Genomic DNA, 19,086 nt, shown 5'->3' with positions numbered 1-19,086 from the left:
CGCTTCCCAAATATTTTTTGTGGGAAGTAATTGTGACTGTCCACAAGGTATGTACAAACAACAACACAGTAGAAGCAATGTAATGGAATTAGCATTAAGCGCTGCAATAATAGCCACTACGAAGTTATCATCAGTCTTTTCAATATGAGCTTTTTCTAAAGTCTCTGTAGCTTGTTGACTCAAGGCTTTAATTTGTCCCCAAGTAACAGGAGCATTAGGTTGACGAGTCACTGACCGTTTGCGTGTTTGCATCTGCGGTCCTTGAAGGGTGAGTGTGAAATTGGGAATTGGGTTGTGAAGACCTTGATGCCACGACATGAGGTTTCACCCACTTTGCTGGAATCCACACCGGGCCAGAATCTGTTTGAACAGCAGCGTAACCACGACCCCAGGTAAGGAGAGGCACAGGGGAACTCCACTGATCAGAAGGTAGTTGTCGGTATATGACCAAAGGACGAGATAAAGGTGGGGCAGGAGTACGAAAATGTTGTTCAAATCTGGAAGAAAAAGTTTTTGTAGCAGGATTATTGATGAGATTGAGATGATTCAGTGTGTAAAGGATTTGTGCTAAGCATTCATCAATGCTTACTCTATGACGGAGAATACCGTCTTTTTTTGTAGTCAGATTACTTAAAGCAGTTTTCAGTGTGCGATTAGCACGTTCAACAATAGCTTGACCAGTGGAGTTATAGGGGATACCAAAAAGGTGCTCAATATGCCAGAGGGTCAGGAACTCCTGTAAGGAGGTGGAAGTATAAGCAGGGGCATTGTCTGTCTTGAGAGTTTTAGGAACACCCATGACCGCAAAAGCTTGGAGAAGATGAGAGCGGACATGAGATGTAGTTTCCCCTTTTTGTGCAGTGACCCACAAAAATCCAGAATGAGTATCAACAACCACATGAAGCTTAGACCATTGACCAAAAGGGGGAAAGTGAGTAACGTCCATTTGCCAGAGGCTATTAACTTCCAGACCACGAGGATTAACTCCAGGAAAAAAGGTAGTAGGAGCTGAAAAGGAACATTGTGGACAATTTTTGATAATAGCTCTAGCTTCTTCTAAAGAAATTTGAAACTGGCGAGCTAGGCTAGGTGCATTTTGATGATGAAGTTCATGACTGCAGTGTGCTGTGGAGAAAAAATGAAGATGGCGATCCGCTCGAGCATTCCCTTCAGACAGACCACCAGGAAAAGGTTGATGACTGCGGATATGACCTATAAGAGAGAAGAAAGGCGATTCTCCAAGTAACCTTGGAGGGTTAACAGTAAAGCATAAAAAGAGGCATCCATTTTGAATGATACATAACTGTCGGGCATGCGACGGACAAGATTAGCACAATATTGACTGTCAACAATAAGATTCAGTGGTTGATCTGAAAATAAAGAAAGAGCCAGGATGATGGCAGCAAGCTCTGAACGTTGAGCAGAGGTTTGTGGAGAGGTAAATTTGACGTGCCATTTGTTCAGATTGTACCAAGTAACCACCCCACGAGTGGGACTACCATCTGTAAAGACGGTGAGAGCAGTAGGGAGTGGACGTAAAGAAATGGGATCATGAAGAGTGATTGGCAAAATGGATGTGCCCTGTATGCGAGGGTCTTTAGGATAGTGGCAATCTATAATACCAACATAAGTGGCTAAAATAAATTGCAAGTCGTCGGAGAACTGAATCATTTTTTCCCACTGCCACAAAGAATGAGGAATGATGAGTTTAAGAATGTCGAAACCAGTCATGAATGTTGCTCGCTCTCGAGCTTTAGTAATCAGCAAGGCTAGTTGCTGGGGCCATTGTGTAATAGTAGAATGGAGAGTATTCTGTAAATAGACCCATTCTATCAATTTCGGAGGAGTTGTATCTTGATATAAGACACCAAACGGTTGTCGGTGGGTGGGGTCTTTGAGAACGCAAAAACAAAAAAGGGCAAATGCATCTCGTCTATCTGTCCATTTTGTTTGTAAGATTTGATCCAATTGTGACAGAATTGTTTGTTGCGATGCAGTGAGTGTAATTAATTCAGCAGGTGTTTTATGACCTTTTAATGCGAGAAACAGGGGTTGTAAAAATTCTGTAGGAAGTTTCAAGTAGGGACGTAACCAATTGAGATTTCCTAAAATCTCTTGTAATTGATGTAATGTCGTGGGAGACTGTAAATTGAGATGAGGAGCGACAGGTTGGGCTGCAGCTTTAGTCATACGGAAACCTAGATATAAATAGGGTTCCTTTTCTTGAACCTTCTCTGAGGCAATTGTTAATCCTGAGGAGGCCAAGATAGAAATTAAAGTAGATTTCCAAGAAGGGGGAAGAGTTATCCCTGCAATTAGTATATCATCCATATAATGATATACCAAAAGTTGAGGGAAATAGGCACGAAATGGTTGCAAGGCTTGATGAACATAGTATTGACAAATAGTGGGTGAATTTAACATTCCCTGGGGCAAAACTTTCCAACAATACCTAGTAGTAGGGTGTGCATTATTGTAAACAGGTACAGTAAAAGCAAAGTATTTATAATCTTTTTCCTGGAGAGGAATTGAAAAAAAACAATCCTTCAGATCTATAATAGCTAATTGATAATCATAAGGAATCAAATTAGGATTTGGAATACCACATTGTAACGGGCCCATTGGTTCTAAAATCGCATTAATAGCTCGTAGGTCATGTAAAAATCTCCATTTTCCGGATTTTTTCTTGATCACAAATACCGGAGTATTATATGGAGAATTGGTAGGCTCAATGTGATTTAATTGTAATTGTTCTTCCACCAATTGATGTAAAATCAACAGTTTTTCTCTGGTAATCGGCCACTGCTCTACCCAAACAGGTTTGTCAGTTTTCCATTCCAAAGGAAGAGAAAAAGACATATTTATGAACTGTTAATCAGGTAGGATCAATGATGCATCTAATTGTTCCAAAAGGTCACGACCCCATAAATTAAAGGGTACTTGTAAAATACAGGGCTTAATATGTCCTAGAACCTTGGTATCGTTAGGATATGTAATAGATAACCATTGAGAACTTTGGGAGGCTGACTGAGTTCCCCCTATTCCTGTCACATGTGAAGTATCTTCAATGGGCCATTCCACAGGCCATTGTTTATAAGCTATGACAGAAACATCCGCCCCGGTATCTAATATACCAACAAAGGGCTTTTGTTGCAATAAAAATTGAGCAGTGGGTCGTGCATTAGAAACCGGTTTTAAAACTGCACTTACCTGTCGCGTAGATCCAAAGCCCCCTGTACGAGAGACAGTAGAAGGAATAGGTGCTGTAAAATATGGTAAAATAATTAATTGTGCCCACGAGTCCCCGGGAGAAATTGTTAAAGGTGATGAGGACCATACTTGAATTTTAACAATGCCTGTGTAATCAGCATCAATAACTCCAGGGATAACATGAATACCTGCCTTCGATGCAGAGGAGCGAGGTAATACTAAACCTACAGTAGCCGCTGGAATGGGTCCTTTAAAGGTAGTATTATATACCAAAACTTCATGAGGTAAGATGGCAGTTTTACATTCCGCTGCAATAAGGTCAATTCCTGCACTACCTTGTGTAGCAGTAGTACTATGAGCAAAAGACCCTTGCACTCCCTTTGGACCGAGGTTAGGAGTTAACCCGGAGCAAAGTTTTTTGGGGGTGGCGGTGTGGAATTAATTGGATTAGAGCGACATTGATTGGCCCAATGATATCCTTTTTGACATCGAGGACATTTTCGAGAAGGTCGAGAAGGTCCTTTTGCAAAGTTGGCACCCCCTCCTGGGGCTCTACACTGAGCTCGAAAATGTCCTGGTTTCTTACAATTAAAACACGTCCCCTGTGGCTTATTACCTTTTTGTATAGCTCCTGCTAACAAATTCATAGAATAACCATGAGTCCCCACATCTGCACATGCGCTCAATAAATCTGCTAAAGTAATTCCTGGGCGATGAGCTACAGTCTGCAATGCCTTTTTGCAATCTGAATTTGCATTTTCTTGGGCTAATTTAATCAATAACTCTGTTTGCGCATCAAGATTATCAATTTGCCTAGTTACAGCTTCCTGCAATCGATTAACAAATTGAAGGTAAGATTCGGTTGCACCCTGTTTAATTGATGCAAAAGATTTTGTTGGTTTATTCCCTTCTGGTGTTCTTTTAAATGCTCGCAAGATACAAGTGCCTATGGCTTGAAAACAGGTATCGTTTTGTTGAATTTGCATATCAAGGGTTGAAAATGGTCCCGATCCATAAATTTGATCAGGCACCAAATTAGTCCCAGTGATAAGTTGTGCTGCTTGCTTATATTCATTATCCCACACTACATATTGCGCAGGAGTTAACAGCATACGGAAAAGGTCTTTCCAATCTTTTGGAGTCATTAAGTAACCGTTACTAATCCCTTCTATCATGCCTTGAACAAATGAACTTTTTAAACCTGATTCTACGATAGCTCTACGTAATTCTCTCAAAACTTGATAAGGTAGAGCAGTCCATTCTGCATGATGTGTTTCGTTCCCTGCCTCTATTGTTGTAGTTCTAGTAACTGGGTATAAATTAGGATTAGGTTCCGAATTATCCCATAGATCATCGTTCCAAATGAATTCACCATTTTTTCGTGCTTGCTGTATACCTAATTGAATTAAACTAGGTCGTTCTACGCTCTTTGGTGTTTTGGTAATAATAACGCTATCATTAGCGTTGTTGTTTTGGATATTTTCAATTGGTTTATTAGGGGTAGTAGTAGTAAAGTCAGGAGTTTTGTTTTGCTCTTCCCTTCCCATATCGGTGGCCAGCCGACAAGAAGGAGGAGAAGGTGTAGGTCCAAGAGTCGCGGGAGGTAAAAGAGACCAGGTCTTGCCTGGCAATTTGTTGGATATATTTTCGTTAGTAATGCCTGTCAATCCAGAAGAGAGAATTACTATAGTAGAATATATCTCTCTCCAAGTCAATAATATAGGAGTCGAAACTCTAGGCTCTAAACGAAACTGCTGCCCTATCTTTTCCCATGTTTGAGGATCGAATGATCCCTTCTCTGGATACCAGGGACATTGACAAACTATTTCCTCAATTAAACGCTCTATATCTTTAAGAGTTATTGGATTTCGGGAGGAACCATATCTTTGCGTTATAGTATATAGCTCCTGTGCATGTTGTTTATGTGATGATGTTAAATTTCCCCCCATACTTACAGTGTTCCGTAGAAGGAATGGCGCGCTGACTGTTCCAGTCGTAGTAAGTACGTCACGTTTTCACCGATCACGTCGGGGATCACCAGATGTTGCAAAATAACTCTCCTCTCGTGTGTCTGGGCAAAAAACTCTTTATTTGGGAGTCAATCCCCTTCTTATATACTCTATGAATATTCATGGATATTACATGTATTATCATTACTATTGGTTACATTTTGCTTACACAACCATGATCATGCATTGCTTACAAGAACAACTCTACATGAACAGCTCGTGAACCTGCTCAGGAATGTACAAACATCACCTGCTATTCTGCTACTTTCTCAGGAAAGAACAAAAACATCACATGCTAGATTCTCAGGAATATACAAAACATCATCTGCTGCCTGTATCCAAATACATTCTATCTACAGTCTGCTAAAATTGACCCATGGATCCCAAGTTTTAATAAACGAGCTCAGGCTTTACACACCAATTCTACCTTGTCATAGATTCTATGACTGGTTGCAGGGTGCCTGGCTATTGTGGGTTGGGTCCCTGATTACCCCACCCCTAAAGGGTGGCCAAGCTTTTGAGTACCAGCACCTTTTTTGCTAGAAAAAATGCATTGTTTATAATTAAGGGAAAATCCAGAAACCAAATTATGATACCGGCTGCACATTTTATAGCAGGACATGTTTATCCTACCTTAGCTAACATAATATTCAAGCACATTTCTGACCTCATTTGCAACTTTTCTTAAATTAGTACCTTATTTTCTTACTCCTGTTACTCTATCTTATATGTTGTGAAGAATAAGGGGCTGTCCTATCCCGGGTAGGCCACTAGAGGGTTTTGACGTTTTACAGATGGACCATGTCCACGCATAGGCAGTTCGTTATTCCTACTGTTTTACTATTCAATATCGTTTGCTATTGATTTGGGTGAACAAATGTGGCGACAATCTCTGCCTACTCCTGGCTTCAACCTACATAATAGACTAGATAGATTATAGCTTTATATCGTCTCCTGTTCTCAAGTTAACCTCCTTGTGCCGCACAGTAGAAGCTTGTCTCCAAGGTGACGTCACTGACCAGTGCCGCCCTTTACAAAGCATAGCGAACTCGCAGAGCTTTCTGCGCATGTGCTAATCTTCCCGCCTGAGATAGCTACTATAAATAGTGTGTGTTCACTGTTCTCTTTCCTTTTGTCCCACTCCCTTCCCGATTCTCTTGATCCAGAAGCTGGTAGCAACTGCGAGTGGGTCTGTGTGATTAAATGATCAACTGTCCAAGGAGCACCACCGCGGGTAAGCAACTAATTTCTCTTTGAGATCGCCCTCCGCTTTCCTTTTCCGGTCTTTTCTGACACAACCACTGCTTATCTCCTGTCTCTGGCAAGGCGGGACGTCTTAGGGCCTGGATAGAAGGTTGTGCGGCTTAGGAGACGGGAATCGGAGAGGGAAATTTGCGGGAGTGTTGTGGGCAGCTTCTGATAAGAGTTTGACCGGGGGGGGGGGGGGAGTCTGGATCGCGGACAGAAAGGAGGGGGGGGGGATATGGCAGACCACGTGGAAGGGAGACCTATACCCGAATGAGTGTGAGGAAGGGTGCTGGGAATGTGAGGGCAGCCGAGTACGTGTGACTTGTGGTGTCTTTAAGGAGTTATCGTGGATTGTTGTTCCAAGCCATTTAAGTAACCTCTGATTGAGGGGGGGGGGGGGTCTGGATCGCGGACAGGAAGGAGAGGGGGGCGGATCTGCTATAGCGGAAGAGAAAGGAAGACATGGTAGACCGGTCCCAGAATGCGTGTGAGGAGTGATTGGGGAGTGTGAGGGCAGCCGAGTACGTGTGCCTTGGTGTCTTTGAGGAGTTATCGTGGATTGTCGTACCAGGTCATATCTGGGAAGCGAGACAAATGGGGGGGAGGGGTGCGGGATAAAAACTGCATACTACTACTACTTAACACTTCTAGAGCGCTACTAGGGTTACGCAGCGCTGTACAATTTAACAAAGACAGTCCCTGCTCAAAGAGCTTACAATCTAATAGTCTGGATTCACTGAACGGTAAAATTGCTTATTAAGGAAAACTGTTTTCTTTAAGTATAGTTTTCTAGCCCTGAGTTGGAGTGGAGGAGCAACCTAGTGGTTAGTGCAGCGGCTTGAGAATCAGGGGAACTGGGTTCAGTTCCCACCCCAGCTGTTTGAGCTCACCTAACACTCCATTGCCCCAGGTACGAAAAACAATACCCATATAATATATATTGTTTCCTCCCTTGCCTTTCCTTTATAGATGCCTTGTATGTGTGTACAAATGTTCTTGTGAATGTGTATAGTTGCATTAAGATATGTAGTAGTTTCATAGTTTAAAATAGCAAATCAAGAAGCAGCTAAGCTTCAGATCTGACCTTGGGCAAGTCACTTCACCTTCTGTTGCCTCTGCTGCAAATTTCTGTTATAAACCCGATGGAGATGGGGAAATACCTTGAATATGAATATCAACTGAAATTACAGAATGATCTCCATTGTAGAAAATGCATTTCATAGGCAGACCTTTAGTAGTTAGTATAGCATTTCTTGTTATGACCATGTGACTGAGGATAAAAGTGCCCAGGAATATACAGTGCTACCATAACCACTACTAGTACTTATTTTGAAGTATTGCTCTGTCGGAACAGGTGCACACTGGAGGTTCTGCAATGATGATCTGTATGTTCAGTCCGTGTTTCACCTGATTTACTCAGTGATTATATGCATACCCTGAGCAGGCCTCCATATTGTTTACTGAGCTTTATGTATAAAGCTACACTGAATTGGAAGGTAACAGCAATATAATCTGAATTACTGTAGGAGTGAATCTGTTTTATGACGATGTTATAGGAAAACTAGGTATGCCATCTCATTTCAGATTTGCAGTTCATATGCAAAGGACAGCTTCCAATTGGTTTTGGCAGTCCAGTAAGTCTGAAGAATCTGATCATATACAAAGCAAAATAAACATCATTTTCACCACCTTCTTTTAGGTGTACAGGTTGCCATGGGTAGAAGATGCACTCCTCCCTCACTGGTCAAGAATGAGATGGTCGGACAACCTAGGATGGACAGCGGCTGACAAAATGCAAAATCCCGTCTATTTCTTTTGGGAAGCAGGTGGTGCTGTCAGATCTGTGGAGAAATACTTTGATAGTAATGTTCCCTGAACACCAGTTTTTGCAATTGGCAAATATTTGGGGCTTCCCCTCTCCTTACATCCTTCCTTGTGAGCTCCATTCAACAGGTAAATGAAATGATTGTAATCTGTAACTTTCTCCGTGGCCATCTTCCAGTTGCACTCTTACCATTTTGCTGCACCATTTTCCCAGAACAAACTTCCTGATTTAGTGTGCTATATTGCAATCCAGTCTAAAAATTCACCCTTTTGTCTGCTTTTAATATTGGTAACATCTAGAACTCTCTTGTTCTGTCACATCTAGATTATAAGTGCCACAGAGAGAGGACTATTTCTTGGTATTTGTACAGGGCTACTTAGTAGTGTTTCAGAAGTGATTAATATTGCAGCGTTCCTCTAAAGATGCGCATCTCGGCTAGTATAAATTCAGTACTTTTCATTTATCTTAACTGTTTTTGGTAGTAGTAAGAGCTGCAGTATTAAAGGGGCATTTTGTGGTATACCAGCAACAACTGCAGAGATGAGAATCCTTAGGAAATACCCTGGAATAATTTATATAAAGGGTTATTAAAAAGCCTATAATACTACAAGTTTAAACTTGGTTTTCCAAGCAAAACTTGTGTATGCATGCAAGCTGAAATAATGCCCCAGGGTTTAAAGACAGATATTTTGAAGGTGGTAGTGAAGTTCTTCATTTCATAAAAACTGTGCTTAGAACAATGTAGTAGGTGGTAAATTGTATTAACAGGGCTTATTACCTGCTCAAAATGTTTTGGTTCTGGCGCTGAAATCATTAGAGCATTCAAGGCACACTAACACAAGCGTAAAGTTGAGCATCAAAAACTGATTTCTTTGTTTCTCTGGCAGGAGCTACACCTTTTTGAAGTGGGGCCAAATAAATGGTGATTTCTCGGACAAAGACGTGTAGGGTATGTGAATTTCACTGTTTATATGCTCTGTTGTAACGAGCACTTTCCCCGACGGCTGTTCCTCTCACTGCCATAAGGTTTGGGCGGTGTGATTTTAGGCTGTCGTACATCAAAGTGGCCTTCTTCACTCGGAATGGCACTTTGGCTGTGGCTGTGCACGTGTGCCTTCTGAATTTTGCGGGGTCAGACACATACACTTCCATTATAGTATCTTTGGCTCTATGAACTTAGGGGGTCTTCTAGTAAGCTGTGGTAGCGATCAGCTGGTGGTAAATGCTAAGGTTCCTATTGCCTCTGCATTTACTGTGTTTAAAACCTCCTTATTCTCTTAGGTTATACAAATCACATTCACAATATTCAGCAAGAAAGAATAAAAAAAACTTTTATTTTTTTCAACTGTCCGCCCTTGGACAGAGGCTGTATAAGAACACTATACAGGAAGCAAAATCAACATACTTACAAGAGTCAAATCAAAAGCTTGTAACCTTTTTGCTTAGCTTTCAGCTTTCACAGTATCATTTATATACATCTTCACACAATGGTTAGCTCATCACATACGTCAGCATTATTCCCACATTACTTAGCCCTTTTGCTCTTTTCTGCAGCTGTCAGTTACATTCTTTCCGGGCTTCTCACACCTTACCCATCTGCTACACCCGCTCACCTGCTCAACATCCTTTCTCTGTTCTCACATGTCTCTTATGACTCATTGGTCATGCTGGCATCTGGTCATCTGCTCCCACAATCTGCAGCTCTCCACTATGTCAGCTATTTACAGCTTTTAACATTATCTATAACTGCCAGTTCATTTCTGCTGTGGCTTAATAAGACCCCCTTAAAGTTGGCTTCAAGCTTGAGATGTAGTGCTGTTAGTTCTCCCAAAGCCTTCTCTGCAGATTTAGGCACTTGGATGCTGTGTGTTAAGCACAAATTCTCTAATCTATATAATTGCTGTTATAGAATGCTGGTGTAAATGCTCACACCTAAATTCTCTGCAAAATTATAGAATTTGCATACTAAGGTGTTAGAATACTGGTTTAAGTGCAGTTCTATGCATAACTGCACTTAATGTCAATTAACTTCAATTATAATACCACTTGGTGCCTAATTTAGTGAGTTAAAGCATAAATGTTCAATCTTCTGGAGAGTTATTTCTACTAGCTTGTAACAGGAGATGCAAGTTGGGTGTCTGCGCAGTTTGCTGCAGGAGCAGATAGTGAGTAGATGTACTAGCTGAAGGTTTGCCTGTAGTTTGTCTCTCTAGCATTAATTTAAAACAGTTGGAAAGGGTGTTTGAGGAGTGTTGTGCTATGCTGACTAGCTAGCTATAAATTCTGTGCCACCCCACCCATAGAGGTGCAGCTGACAGCTTCCTATGTTAAGCTCTACAATGTTCTAGCAACTTGTTTTAAACCTACTGCTTAAGTAGAAAAAAATAATCACTTGTCTCCACTGTAGAAATTAGTTTGGTTTTTTTTTTCCACAGGTGAAAAGGAGCAATCTTGCCTGCTGAGGTGGCCAGAAACTTGCTGAAAATCATACCATCTTCTCCTAATCTTTATTAGCAAGGCTGTATGTCACTGTTGTATACATTGTCAGTGTCTTATTGTTTAAAGCCATGTTTCCTGCTGAACAAATGCACATAGAAATTCGGTGAGCTGCAAATTCAGGAAACTAATCTCCTGCGCCTCTGCTTATCTTTATTTCTCTGCACTTAACCAGACTAACAAAGGGGTTATCTTCAGTCCACAAAGGCAGCTGTAAAATATGGCTGAATCGCTAACAGCTAGCGATGCAAATGAGCTGCACAGATCCCCCTTTGTGCATCCTCACTGTTTGCGAGTTCAAGCTATCGGATGGATTTCAGCCTTCTGTCACTGGAACTCCCCAACCACACTTAAAAAAAAAAAAAAAAAATGGTGTTTAACCCTGACCACACCTGCCAGGGCTAAACACTATATAAGGAGTTTTTCTTAGCCCTGCCCACTGCATTCCAGAACCGACTAGGCAGGTCCTGGGTGCTGCCATTTTGTTCTGAGCAGGCCTGGGACAGGAGCTGTTGCTCATGCCTCCACCTTGCTGTACAGGGAAGGGGGGTGGGCATGGGAAGGGGTTTGGGACCACCAGCAAAACTTAAAGGGGGGGGGGGTCCACTAGACTACCTGGGCAAAAAGTTTAAAAATAAATTGTGGGTTAGGGTCCTTAACCACAAGGGACTTTTTTTTTTTCTTCCGGGGGGGGGGGGGGGGGGGGGGTGCCAGGAGGTGAGAGGTAGGAAGCATAAGCAGGCAGCTTTTATAGCTTCACACTCAAATCTGTGAATGCAGGAATACGCTGGCATGATCAATAAGTAAATCTATACTAAAAACACACCAGTCAAAATAGCCAATCACATAGTGATATTATAAGAGAAAACCCTATTGGACCACACGTCCTAGGTTTACAATATGCCAAAAAAAATGGCCGTTGATAGTTTCTATCACGGGGGTTATAAACTTTTCTCCACTTTTTTCCTTTTATTATGTGCAAATAAAATGCCTCAAAATTACAACTAGAATTACTTCTTCACCGTAGTAATGCTGGAAGCGCCAACTGCGAGCAACATTTACACTCTACTGAAGCAATAAATGTAGCACTTAGCTTTATGTCCGATGGCGCTACCGTTCACCATAAAGTGGCTTCCTCAGGGACTCCTGTGCTCACTTGCTTATTGTATTTATAGAGCTTTACAGTTTTCTGTGAAAATAAAAAACTCAGTTGTAAAACTCATAACCATAACACAAAGGATTGATCTTCACTCCAGTCCACATACATTCAGTTTGCCCACTTCAAAAACAAAATGGTGCTGTGATGTCACACACCAAGAAGAACTTTTAAATAACAATTTGATCAGCTGCTTGCAGAAGGCATCCAATAGGATCAATATTTAAATTAGTTAATAAAATACATGCCAATCTTGTTGTTGAGGTCCGCAGGTTCTAAAGATTTAAGCTTAAATGTCCATTTAGCTTCTTTTCGTTGCAGCATTTCTATTTCCTCCTCATCGATTGCCCTCTACTTTCTCAAGAACACAGCAGCGCAACTCTTCAAATGCTCTACAATAGGTTCTTTTATGCTTTGTCTCACCAAATTCGCTCTATGTTCTAGCATTTGGACTTTAAACATCCTTGTCATGACTACATCGATCTTTTTGCACGGGCATGTGATGGCATATACTACAAACTCTGATCTGCCATTAGTTTATTGTGTTAGATGAAATGTTTGATTATTAAAGAATTTCATCACTGAGGTAATCCTGCAGAGCTGGCAAGTGCTACACTTATAGTGGCCAATTATTCTTTCTGTTTGTTCTTATTTGCACATACATCTGCTGGGCAAAGTACCTCCACCATCGATAGATTTTACAAAAAAAAAAAAAAAAGACAAATGCTCTATCCATGTTTCTTCAAAATTTTTTATATAAAGATTTGCAATAGATGGGGCAAATGTGGAGCCCATAGTGACTCCACTCGTTTGCAGGTAGTAGTTATTGAACAGAAAAATTTTCTTTAATGGCCAATCTTGCCAGTTTGATCAAAAACTCGGTATGCAATGTGGTCTTTATCTGCTGTTTCACTGATGATATTAATTGCTTCTGCTTGTGGGATGGTGTATAGAGTGAATTTACAGCTAGAGTGACGATGTAATTCACATCCTGTAGCTTGTTCAGGAAATGAGTGGTTTCTTTAACGTATGATCCACTTTTAGATACCTCATGTCTTAAAAATTGATCCACGAGCATAGAAAGAGGTTCAAAAATTCAATTCTTAGAAGAAAGGATTGGTCTTACCCAACCTCCGGGTCGAAGTACATTATTGGTGTTGAATCATTTATCAAACTTTTTATCTTTGACAGTAATAAATCCTTCTTGTATGCCTTTGTTGGTAATTTTCTGAATTATAGATAAAAGGTGTTTAGTCAGATTGAGAGGTATCTATATGCATCAGTATTAGACAAATGTTGCAGTCCTTCTTGTAAATAATCCTCAATTCCATATCATCAAGCTGATCAATCCATAGACTGGTGGGTTGTGTCCATCTACCAGCAGGTGGAGATAGAGAGCAAACTTTTGCCTCCCTATATGTGGTCATGTGCTGCCGGAAACTCCCCAGTATGTTCTCTATCTCAGCAGGTGGTGGTCACACACAGCAGCAGCTCTGGCTAGGCCTCCAAGCCTAATCCTTAGGTTTTGTTGAGGCCTGGGGTTGAGGGCTCTTTTGAGCAAGTGCAAACCTGGTGGTGCCAGGTCCCTCCTTTTCTCCCCCCTCCCGCTGGCTCCGTTTAAAAAAAAAAAAAAAAAAAATGTTTAAACGTCTTTAAAGGCGTTTAATTCGACGTTTCTTTAAACGTTCATTGCAGCTACTCACTGGGACACCAGTTCGTTACAGCTCGGAGCGGCAAGCAGGTAATTTTACCTTTTTATAGCGGGCAGGGGGTTCCCCGATTCTTCTCCTCGTGGCAATGGCGTCGGAGGGCGAGGGCGCAAAGGGTCGCTCCCCGGATCGCTGGAGCGCTTCTAGAGGGGATGCGGGGGTTTTACAACCTGATTCGCCCTTGATGGGTGATAGTTTAGTGACCGATGAATGTCCCGGTCGTTCCTCCGGCGTGGCGGTTTTTTCCCGCCATAAACGCCCATCCCCCGCTCCTCGCCTCCGCCATCTTGGCCGGCCACGCGGCTCGGCCGGCTTCTTCGGGGCCGCCCTTGAGGTTGGAGACATTAATGCCATGAACGCCCTTAATTTGGGCGACGGCACAAAAGCGGCTAAAGTTAAGCGCCGTTCTTCCCGCACGGCTCCTTCACGGAGTTTCGCGCCGGACGCCATTTTGGATGCGCAGCATGTCTCTCCCCCGCTATTGCGAGCGCCGGTTGAGAGTGCATCTAGGGCTGTTGCCCAGGCTGCGGAAGTGCACAGTCTGGGGGGTTTCTCCCCCGAGTTTGTTTTGCTGCTGCATCAGGCTTTCCTCATGCAAAACGCTGCCCCTGCTCCCTCTTCTGATAAAGAGGTTGAGGTTCCCAGAGGTAAACGCCCTCGGGTTGATTTCCAGGCCTTGGAGGACTTTTGTCTCCTCCGATGTAGATGAGGGCAGCGTGTCTGAGGTCTCCCAACGATCCTTTGCGGATTCCTTGGTGGAGATAGATCCCCGCTCGGATGGAGCGGATGACCCCTCTGCAGCGCGGCTTTTTAGCCCAGAGGATTTGCCCAACCTGTTGTTACAGGCCATGGACACTTTGAAGATTTCCTCTCCGGAGGACGTCTCTCCCTCAGCCCCTGTTGGCTCTGCCATTATGCTGGGGACGAAGCGCCCGCCTAGAACCTTCCACGTGCATGATGCCATGCACACCTTAATTGCGGCTCAATGGGATGTCCCGGAAACGAGCCTTAAAGTGGCTAGGGCTATGTCCCGCCTCTATCCTTTGGCTGTGAGTGAACGTGAGGCCTATCTGTGGCCTACCGTGGATTCTTTAATCACTGCGGTGACTAAGAAAACGGCGTTGCCGGTGGAAGGTGGCACGGCCCTAAAGGACGCCCAAGACAGAAGATTGGAGGCGGCCTTAAGGTCGTCCTTTGAGGCAGCTGCTTTAAGTTTGCAGGCCTCAGTTTGCGGCTCCTATGTGGCCAGGGCGTGCCGGACTATGGTGCAGCGGGCTTCCCCCTCGGATCATTCCTTGAGGGCTGATTGGCCGGCCCTGGAATCGGGCTTAGCCTATTTGGCAGACTTGCTGTATGATGTCTGGAGAGCCTCAGCTAAAGGCATGGCTCAGACAGTCTCTGCGCGGCGGTGGCTTTGGCTGAAACATTGGTCTGCTGACCACGCCTCTAAATCCCGCCTGGCTAGATTGCCTTTTAAAGGCAAGCTGCTCTTTGGGGTCGAGCTGGACAAAATCGTGACCGATCTCGGCACGTCTAAGGGCAAGAAATTACCAGAGGTCAGGGCTCGGGTTAGTACTCGTCCCGATACCTCCAGAGGACGGTTGCAGGAAGCCCATCGGTACCGCCCGGGCAAGTCGGGTTCCTCTGCCCCCTCTTCCTTCAAGAGGAATTTCTCCCCCAAGCAGCATTCCTTTCGCAGAGACCGCCGTCCCGGAGGTGCTCCCTCCGGTCCTCCCCCAGGGTCTCGTACCCAATGACGGGGCCTTGGTCCACGCCCCAGTGCAGATTGGAGGACGGCTGTCCTCGTTTCTGGGCGAGTGGACCACTATAACTTCAGACGCGTGGGTGCTGGAAGTCATCAGAGACGGCTACAAGCTAGAGTTCTGCCAACCCTTAAGAGACGGGTTTGTACTCTCTCCCTGCAAGTCTCCGGTCAAGCTGTGGTAGTGCAGCAGACCTTGGACAACCTGATCCGCCTGGGTGCGGTCGTTCCGGTGCCAAAAATCAGATTGGCAAGGGACGTTACTCCATTTACTTTGTGGTTCCAAAGAAAGGAGGTTCTGTCCGGCCTATCCTCGACCTCAAAGGGGTCAATCGGGCCTGGAAAGTGAGGCACTTTCGCATGGAGACTCTCCGCTCTGTTATAGCGGCAGTGAAGGCAGGAGAGTTCTTGGCTTCCTTGGACATCAAGGAAGCGTACCTGCATATTCCCATCTGGCCTCCTCTCCAACGCTTTCTGCGTTTTACAGTCCTGAGACGACACTTCCAGTTCAGAGCCCTCCCTTTCGGGTTGGCTACTGCTCCGCGGACCTTTTCCAAAGTAATGGGGGTCATAGCGGCCTTCCTGCTAAAGGAAGGAGTACAAGTCCATCCTTATCTGGACGACTGGTTGATCCGAGCCCCCTCTTATGCAGAGTGCGGCAAAGCTATGGACCGGGTGATTGCTCTTTTGAGCTCCCTGGGATGGATCATCAACTGGAAGAAGAGCCAGCTGCGCCCGACTCAGTCCCTGGTGTATCTGGGAGTTCGATTCGACACCCAAGTGGGCAGAGTGTTCCTGCCAGACAATCGGATTGTCAAGCTTCAGGCTCAGGTGGACTAGTTCCTAGTAGCCTCTCCTATTCGGGCTTGGGACTACGTGCAGCTGTTGGGCTCTATGACGGCCACGATGGAAGTAGTGCCCTGGGCCAGGGCTCATATGAGACCACTACAGCTATCTCTGCTGCTGCGCTGGACTCCGATGTCGGAGGATTATGCTGTGCGCCTTCCCGTGGACCCAGCAGTGCGCAAGGCGCTGAGCTGGTGGACGCAGACAGACAAGTTGTCTGCAGGATTGCCTCTGGTGACCCCGGAGTGGATTGTCGTCACGACAGACGCCTCTTTGATGGGCTGGGGAGCCCACTGCTTGGGAAGGACAGCGCAGGGGCTCTAGTCTCCTGCAGAGGCAAGTGGTCTATCAACCTCCTGGAACTCAGAGCCATTCGGTTGGTGTTATTGGAGTTCATCCCGGTACTGGTGTTGAAGCCTGTACGGGTCCTGTCGGACAATGCCACGGCTGTGGCCTATATCAACCGCCAGGGAGGTACCAAGAGCGCCCCTCTAGCCAGGAGGCTGAGTCTTTGCCAGTGGGCGGAAGCGAACCTGGAGCAGCTTTCAGCGGCCCACATTGCCGGAGTCATGAATGTCAAGGCGGACTTTCTCAGTCGCCATACCTTGGAGCCCGGAGAGTGGCAACTATCTGCTCAGGCGTTCTTGGACATCACGAAGCGCTGGGGCCAGCCGAGCCTAGATCTGATGGCGTCATCGGCCAATGGCCAAGTGCCGCGCTTTTTCAGCAGAGGACGGGACCCTCGATCCCTGGGAGTAGATGCTCTTCTCCAACAGTGGCCGACACAAGAGCTCCTCTATGTGTTCCCGCCCTGGCCCATGTTGGGCAGGGTGCTAGACCGGGTGGCAAAGCATCCCGGCAGGGTAATCCTGGTGGGTCCGGATTGGCCCAGACGTCCCTGGTATGCGGACTTGTTCAGGCTCTCAGTCGACGATCCTCTGCGGCTGTCAGTGGAGCAGGGCCTGTTACATCAGGGTCCCGTGGTGATGGAGGATCCCTCTCCCTTTGGTCTTACGGCCTGGCTATTGAGCGGCAGTGTCTGAGGAAGAAGGGCTTCTCAGACAAGGTCATCGCCACTATGCTGAGAGCGAGGAAGCGCTCTACTTCTACTGCTTACGCCAGGGTTTGGCGTATCTTTGCAGCATGGTGTGAAGCAGGCTCACTTTCTCCCTTCACTGCTCCAATTTCTTCAGTGTTGGCGTTCCTGCAAGAAGGTCTGGAGAAAGGCCTGTCGCTCAGTTCCCTTAAAGTCCAGGTAGCGGCTCTGGCTTGCTTCAGGGGCCGCCTGAAGGGTGCTTCCCTGGCTTCGCAGCCAGATGTGGTGCGCTTTCTCAAGGGAGTTAATCACCTGCGCCCTCCTCTGCACTCAGTGGTGCCTGCGTGGAATCTCAACCTGGTGCTAAGAGCATTGCAGAAGCCGCCTTTGGAAACCTTGTCGAGGGCATCTCTGAAAGACCTGACGTTGAAAGCAGTCTTTTTGGTGGCTATCACTTCAGCCAGAAGAGTTTCCGAGCTCCAGGCGCTCTCATGTCGAGAGCCTTTTCTGCAGTTCACTGAGGCAGGAGTGACTATTCGCACAGTGCCTGCCTTCCTGCCCAAGTTTGGTTCTCGCTTCTATGTGAATCAGCAGCTCTGTCTCCCTTCCTTTCGTAGGGAGGACTACCCAGAGGAGTACTCCGCTCTTGAATATCTGGATGTGAGACGAGTCATCATCAGATACTTGGAAGTGACCAATGATTTCCGGAAATCGGATCATCTGTTTGTCCTGTTTGCAGGTCCTCGTAAGGGTCTGCAGGCTGCTAAGCCTACAGTGGCAAGATGGGTCAAGGAAGCCATTGCAGCGGCTTATGTGGCCGCGGGGAAGGTGCCGCCTATCCAGCTGAAGGCTCACTCCACGAGAGCTCAGGCGGCCTCGATGGCAGAGGCCGGATCCGTCTCCTTGGAAGAGATATGCAAGGCGGCAACGTGGGCTTCGGCTCATACATTCTCCAAGCATTACCGTTTGACTGTGGCTGCACGGGCGGAGGCCCGGTTTGGAGCTTCAGTGTTGAGGTCAGGGATTTCTATGTCCCGCCCTGGGTGAGTACTGCTTCGGTACATCCCACCAGTCTATGGATTGATCAGCTTGATGATATGGAAGGTAAAATTATGTATAATCATACCTGATTTTCTTTCCATTAATCATAGCTGATCAATCCATAGCCCCTCCCAGATATCTGTACTGTTTATATTCTGGTTGAATTTTAGGTTCAAGTTTAGCCTTCAGTTACTTCAGGAGGACTTCGTGTTCAAGTTCTTCTTTCACTTGGATTCTTCAAGAGTTGAGACGAGTTTGTGTTACAGTGAGCTGCTGCATTCCTCTCCCCTCCGTTTTACGGGGCTGGATTGAGACATAAATTCTGCCGGCACTCCCTCCCGCTTCGTGCGGCTGTAGGGCAGCTTTGTACCCCTCCCGCTTCGGCGGTGTTAGGGTCAGTCAGCTCCTCCCGCGGTTGCGGTTGCAGGATAAGCCAGATCCCCCCGCATCGGCGGGTGTGGTGTCCCTCCCCCGCTCCGCGGGGATGAGCTGGACGGATTCCCCTTCCCCACTTGTGTGGGGATGAGCTGGGTTAATTCCCCTCCCCCGTTTCGGCGGTGGTGAGCTGGGCAGAGTGTCCCTTCGTGGGTGTAATTCTCTAAGTGCTGAGTCCTGCGGATGGAGCTTTGATATCGACATACTGAGGAGTTTCCGGCAGCACATGACCACATATAGGGAGGCAAAAGTTTGCTCTCTATCTCCACCTGCTGGTAGATGGACACAACCCACCAGTCTATGGATTGATCAG

At 45.5% G+C, this 19,086-nt stretch overlaps 1 long non-coding RNA gene and 2 other non-coding genes across 3 annotated transcripts; all 3 read left to right on the top strand.

The window, feature by feature from the left end:
• The first annotated feature begins 6,321 nt into the window (after window positions 1–6,321).
• On the top strand, window positions 6,322–11,158 carry LOC115480153. Its single transcript, XR_003943791.1, has 4 exons — window positions 6,322–6,453; window positions 8,167–8,420; window positions 9,180–9,241; window positions 10,728–11,158. It is a non-coding gene; the product is annotated as an uncharacterized LOC115480153 (long non-coding RNA).
• On the top strand, window positions 7,835–7,914 carry LOC115481246. The gene has a single exon (XR_003943912.1). It is a non-coding gene; the product is annotated as a small nucleolar RNA SNORD126 (small nucleolar RNA).
• LOC115481244 lies at window positions 9,291–9,434 on the top strand. The gene has a single exon (XR_003943910.1). It is a non-coding gene; the product is annotated as a small nucleolar RNA SNORA79 (small nucleolar RNA).
• Window positions 11,159–19,086: the final 7,928 nt, after the last annotated feature.

Source organism: Microcaecilia unicolor, chromosome 11 (assembly GCF_901765095.1).
Source record: "Microcaecilia unicolor chromosome 11, aMicUni1.1, whole genome shotgun sequence".
NCBI lineage: Eukaryota > Metazoa > Chordata > Amphibia > Gymnophiona > Siphonopidae > Microcaecilia > Microcaecilia unicolor.
The sequence above is the reverse complement of the archived record's forward strand: the minus strand, read 5'-3'. Positions and strand labels throughout refer to the sequence as shown.